The following is a 6,769-nucleotide window of genomic DNA, read 5'->3' on the forward strand; positions in this document are numbered from 1 at the left end:
TTACCCCAACTGATCCTGAGCTTATTTCCCAGAGACTACTGCTCCCTTCAATCTAGCCAGCCACCTTGCCTTCCTGCCTTCTTTCCTCATTTCCTTTCTTGCTTCCTCCTTCCAATGTGCACGTGTGTGTGTGTGTGTGTGTGTGTGTGTGTGTACTTGTTCATGTGTGAATAAGGAGGTCAGAAGTTGATGCTGATGATTCTCAATCACTCACCACCTTACTTGTTGAGACAGTCTCTCACTGACAGGAGCTCACTGGCTAGGCTAGCTTTGGGTAACAAGCTCCCAGGATCTTCCTGTGTCTGGGATTACTGGTGCCACATGAGTTTTTGACATAGGTGCTGGGGATTGAACTCAAATCCTCTTTCTTGAACAGCAAACACTTTATTCTCTGAGCCGTCTTCCACATTCTTATTTTTAGCATTTCTTTTTTATTTGCAATCTCTATATTTTAAAAGAAAAATTTTCTACTGCTTTTCTTGATTTTTCCATTTTATAGATTACGTATTATGTTTTGTTGTAGAATGCTCTTTCATACCTTTCATTCTTAAACCATTTCTCTTTCTTCATTCCCAATATTACATATTTTTTATAATTGTATAAATCTATTCATGGTTAAACCACAAGATTTATATTTCCTCTCGAGTGGAATTATTCATTTCCCTTGGAATCAATAATTTACTAACAGGCTGGCCTTAACACAGTGTGTATTAAGGTGGCACACACCTTAAATCCCAGCATTCAGGAGGCAGAGGCAGGTTGATCTCTGTGAGTTTGAGGTCAGCCTGGTGATCTATAGGGCAAGTTCCAGAACAGCTAAGGCTACACAGCAGTACTCTGTCTCACAAAACAAAAACAACGTTATTTTGGTTTATTCTGTTTTCTGTGGCCATCCACTTACTCATTCCCAAACTCTCAACACTATAAAACGATTCAAATATTTACAGGTCCCACACTGTGCTGGAAATAACCTTTTTGCTCTTAGTCTCTTTCTTCCAGACTGTGCCAGGCTGCACCCCAGAGCCATTGCATACCTGTTGCTGTTATCCAGGGTCCATCGGCGCCGATGGATTCTTTGTCTCCGTCCCAGTTTTGAAGGATCCCTTCTTCCCTTGATCCTGTAGATGTACTTTGGTTTTTCTACTTCCTTGTCAGTAGGGACCATGTCTCGTTCCACAGAGGCTCGTCAGGAAACCAGCACACAGGTGAACTCTGGAGAAGTTGCAGGCCTGAAACATCTGTTTTCTCAGCTGGGCAGTGGTGGTGCATGCCTTTAACCCCAGCAACTGGGAGGTGGAGGCTAGAGGCAGATGGTTCTCCAGGTTTGAGGCCAGCCTGGGTACAGAGCAACTTCCAGGACACTCAGGGATACATAGTCCCTGTCTTGACAAACAAACAAATTTGTTTTCTCTTTCCTCACATTTTTAAATAAGGAACTAATTAATCTGACCTAACTTCCCTATCACATCTTTTGTTTACACATCACTTGAGCCAGCAAACAGACAGGAAACACATCTTTTCTCTAATTTGTATACACATACTTTCTTTTTCAACTATTTGAGAGTTAGCTGAAGTTCCTCTCATGTTTAAAGTATATTATTCTTACTACTAAGTATAGACCCCTAAACTGACAATCATTTTCCCTCCAAAAATATGTAAACAATGATCTGCTATTTTTTCTGTTGGAAGGCTGGCAGCATTTTGATTGCTGCCCTTTAAAAGTGATGTGGATCTCCTGTAACCAGGCTGGTCTCCAGCTCACTATGTAGATAACCTTAGCCTTCTGATCCTTCTGTTCCTGGCTGCCATGTGCTAGGACACTTGGGGTGAGCCCTTTCTCCTGTTCTTTTTGTGTGATCACTGAAATGTTAATTATAGCAGTTTCCCCGCTGAAGCATCATTTACCTTTGCATTCTCCTGGACCTGTTTTCATTTCCATTTGGGCGTGTTTGTTTTATGAGACAAGGTCTCACTCTATACCCTGGCTGACGTGGAGCTTGCTATGCAAGCTTGAAGTTGCTATGTGATCTTGGATTTCTGGGGATCGTCCTGCCAGGATCCAGTCCCGCAAGTGTTGGGACTGCAAGGTTGTGCCACCTGTGATTATTTTCTATTTGTTGGATTTTGTCACTTCCACTAGAGGCTTGTTTTAATTACTTTGCTGAGTCTTGGCTCTCTGTTCACAGGTCCATAGATGTGAGATGCCAAACGACTCACTGGCAGTCAGCTGCCTGAGAGTGGGTAGCACCCCTGTTGGGTGAGAAGCAGGGCTGAGCTTCCTCATTCTCACCAATCTGTTTTCTGTCTCCGAAGAAAAATCTAACCTAGCGTGTTTAAATATGGCCATCAGCAGTCTGGGATGGAAGAGGAGGCAGAGCCCAGCAAGTCTCAGCTATTTGGTTTGTGCTTAGTACCTTTGGATATGTCTTAGTCAGGGTTTCTATTTCTCTGGTGAAACACCATGACCAAAAAGCAAGTTGGGGAGGAAAGGGCTTATTAGACTCATACTTGTACATCACAGATCATCATATCAAAGGAAGTCAGGACGGGAGCTTAAGCAGGGCAGGAACCTGGAGGCAGGAGCCATTGCAGAGGCCATGGAGAACTCTGTTAACTGACTTGCTCCAAATGGCTTGCTAAGCTTGCTTATAGGGAGGACCACCAGCCCAGGGATGGCCCCACCTGCAGTTGCCTGGGCCCTCTGCCACCAATCACTGATTAAGAAAATACCCTACAGGCCTGCTTACAGCCCAGTCTTCCAGGAGGCATTTTTCTTAATTGAGGTTCCCTCCTCCGAGAAAACTTGTGTCAAGTTGACATAAGACACAGCACAGGTGTCTCCTTTCCCCCATTTTAGCTGTGAGTTTCCAGCTCTGAGGTGGACCTAGTGCTTCCAAGTCCACAACCAGTGCGCTCACTTGAGAGGGCAAACCACATCTTCTTTTTTGGTTGAAGAAGGCAGGTGCTTGCCTTCACAGAGCCCAGGAAGTTAATATTGTCAGCTCGACAAGTTCTAAATCACCTAAGAGACTCTAAGTGTGTATGTTGGGGGCAGGATGCTAGATTAGGCTAACTGAGGTAGGAAGACTCATTCCAAATCCCGTGGGCTGGGTCCCAGAGTGAGTAAAAAGAGGAAAGTGAGCTGAGCTCCATCATTCATCTCTCCCTGCTTCCTGGTAGTAAAGAGGTGTCATCTGCTGTGATATACTGTACCTTACAAGCTGGGAGCCACAAGAAATCTGTCCTTTCTTAAGTTGTCTTTTTGGGTGTTTTATCCCAGCAATGAGAAAAGTCAACAAGACTTTGAGCAAACCTCTATTTCAGGCCCACACTCCACCTTGGGCTTTCAGTGTTCCCAAACTCTGAACTTTCTGTGGGTTCTGTGTCATCTCCTAAGTGTTGTGGCAGAAGGCCTACTCTGTCATCGTCTCTTCAGTGGAGCCTAGATAGACCATAGTTTGTGCCTGTTCCTGCTGTCAGGTTGGGTAAGTGACTGAACTGTGGTCAGGGGGGACAGTAGAAGCGATGTGCACTCTGCTTGTCCCACCCCTCCATCCCTCTCCAGCCTGGGCAGCCAGGAAAGGGAGCAGACTCCCATTAGCCCTAAACTTCTGAGTTGTACCAGAGCCAGTGGTGAGAAAACGAGGCTGCAACACCGGGAGGTTTGTTCTCAGCTTCTGTGGCTATTTTTTTAAGTCACTAAAAATGATTACATTTTTATCGAATTATTGTGTAGATGTGTGTGCCATGGTGCCCACGTGGAGGCCAGAGATCACTTTGTGAGATCAAACTCAGGTCATCGGGCTCGGCAGAAAGCGTTTTTACCTGCTGACCTGACTTGATAGCCCATGCAGCTTAAAAAAATTCTTCTGTGGAAGAGTTGTTTTATTTTTTATTATAATTCACTTTGTATTTAAGACACAATCAGTTCCAGAGAGTAAATGATGCAAGGTTGGGGTTTGCAGCAAACGAGAATGGTAGACAGCAAATGGAAGAAAAGGAATCAGCTGTCCCTGTTAGTGCATGGATGTAATTCCCGCCCCGAGAGGCAGACAGGAGTACTGCTGGGATTTTGAGGCCAGCTCGGCGACATGCTGAGGACATGTCTCAAAATATAAGATAAAATAAAATAATCCCAAAATGATTTTGGCTTCTGGGGGAGATAAGGAAAGTGGCAGACAGAGATCTGAGTTCTACTCAGATTGTCTGGATGTTATGGTTTTATGTCTGGCAGCACAGATTTGACATGGGAAAGGGAACAATTTTAAGTCTGTGTCTAGCATACAGTCCAGAATGCTAGCATATTTACTATTTCTCACTCCCGGGGCATGCCCATGTGTATACATCTGTGTGTGTGTGTGTGTGTGTGTGTGTGTGTGTGTGTGTGTGGCTGAGTATAGAACCCACAGAGGCACCACATAACAAGCAAGCGCTCTTCCACTGCCTATATTCCCCTCTGGGTAACTGTGCTGGTTAACTTTTGTCAACTTGACACAAACTTGAGCAGAGGAAACCTCAGTTGAGGAACTGCCTTTATCAGGCAGTGAACATGTCTGTGGGGAGTTCTCTTGACTAGTAACTGATGTGGAAGGGTCCAGCCCACTCTGGGTGATGACATCTTGAGCAGGTGGTCCTAGACTGTGTAAGAAAGCAAACTGAGCAAGGCAGTAAGCAGCATCCCTCCAAGGTCCCAAGGACCCTTCAGTTCCTGCCTAGGCTCTGCTTTAGCCTCTCCTTCTACTGGACTGTAATCTGTAAGTCAAATAAACCCTTTCTTTCCCAAATTACTTTTTGCCATGGTGTTTACCACAGCCACAGGAAAAGCAACTAAGGCAGCCATAAATGTTAATTTAATTAGTAACAGATACTAAAAATAACAGAATGGGAGTGATGTGAGCACATGCTTCAGTTTGACCAACAAGGAAATTGCTTATTGATGCTTTTTTTTTTTTTTAAGAATGTATGTCCATCATCAAGCAGTGCATGACTGCATGGCATTCTAAATAATAAACTTATTTTCACAGGGAGGTATGAGTCACTAATTCTAAAACAAGCTTATGAGTATTCTATATATAAAATTATATAAAGTATAATTTTATACTACATACTCTTAACATACTCTTATAATTTTATAATTATAATTATAAGAGTATTCTATATAAAATTAAAAAACTAAACATATTATGGATAATGGCACGGTGGTGTTTGTTTCCTGCTCTTTGCTCTTAGCCTTATAAGAGTCAAGCAAATCTCTAGTCGCTGAAGTTACTTGGTTTCCTTCCCTCCTGTGGCTTTCAATGCTATTGATGGATTAGGCTGGTTTGTCGACATTTGCATTCATTTTGCATTTCCAAATTTATGGCTGATTTTCAAGTGTGTATTTATTTAAAAAGTTGAGCTAGAATTCCCATACCACAGAATTTACCATCTTAATGTGTCCATGCTGTCCGATCCTTTCCCCAGAGTCCCATTTCCACTTTCAGGGCATCTTTTTTCTTCCCCAGTTTTTACACATGGGAGCAAATAATCAAGGGATACTAGTTTTTCTGTGTCTAAGGGTTTTACCTTACTGAGATGATGCCCATTCATTTTCCTGTAAATGACAAGACTTCTTCTTCTTTCTGTTTTGTTTTTTGAGGCAGGAATTCTCTGTGTAGCCTTGGCTGTCCTGGAAATTCACTCTGTAGACCAGACTGGCCTCGAACTCTCAGAGATCCAGCTGTCTCTGACTCCCAAGTGCTGGGATTAAAGGTGTGTACCACCATCACCCAGCTGACTTCATTTTTCTTTATGGCTAAATAATCCTCTCTTTTGCATGTGAAATATGTATATTTCTTTACCCATTCATCCATTAATGGAGACTAGGCTGATGTCATAATTTGGCTATTGTGAATAGTATTGCAGATGTATAACAATCTTTATTGTATGTGTGCTTTGATTTCTTTCAGTAGATCCCAGAGATGGCACAGCTGGATCTAGGTTCAAAGATTTTGTTAGTTAGTTTTTTGTTTTTTGTTGTAAAGAAACGTCTATAATGCTTTCCGTAGAAGTTTTACTAGTTTACACTCCTGCCAACAATAATAAGGGTTCCTTCTTGCCACACTCCACATCCTCACCAGCATTTTAATTTTGTTTCATTTTGAAACGTATTCCCACTTCATAGCCTACCTAACCTTGAACTTGTGGTCCTCCTGCTTTCAGCCTCCTGACTGGGATCTTAATACCACTTAAATTACTCACTTCATCTGGCTTTCTCTTCTTTTCCATGGTTCAGGACACCCTGCGTCTTCTTATGTCAATCACCAACTAAGACAGTCCCTTAAGGTCATGCCCACAGGTCAACAAGGTGTAGACCAGTGGCATGTATCAGTATATATCAGTCTGTCCACTCTCTTACCAGCTTATTATCAGAAAGGTCAACAGCCTGGGTGGCAAGGAGTTGAGCTCTGACCAGCAGCTCAGGGATGGACATAAAATCTCATCTTCCTTTATCCCCTCTTATTCCTTACATTGACCACAAATTTAGCTGAAACCTGAAATTCAGTGTCTCTAGAGACTCTTAAGTAGGGGCACCCAACTCAACCATGCCTGATCATGGCGCTAGAAATGGTAGATGTGCAGGTTGATTTTTGTCTGTTGATGTGACACAACATAGAATCTACTAGAAAGACATCTTTAAGAGATATGTCTATACCAGTAGTTCTTGATTTTCCTAAGGCTACAATTCTTTGATACAATACCTCATCTTGTGGTGTCCCTCAACCATAAA

Source organism: Meriones unguiculatus, chromosome 5 (assembly GCF_030254825.1).
Source record: "Meriones unguiculatus strain TT.TT164.6M chromosome 5, Bangor_MerUng_6.1, whole genome shotgun sequence".
NCBI classification, from domain to species: Eukaryota; Metazoa; Chordata; class Mammalia; order Rodentia; family Muridae; genus Meriones; species Meriones unguiculatus.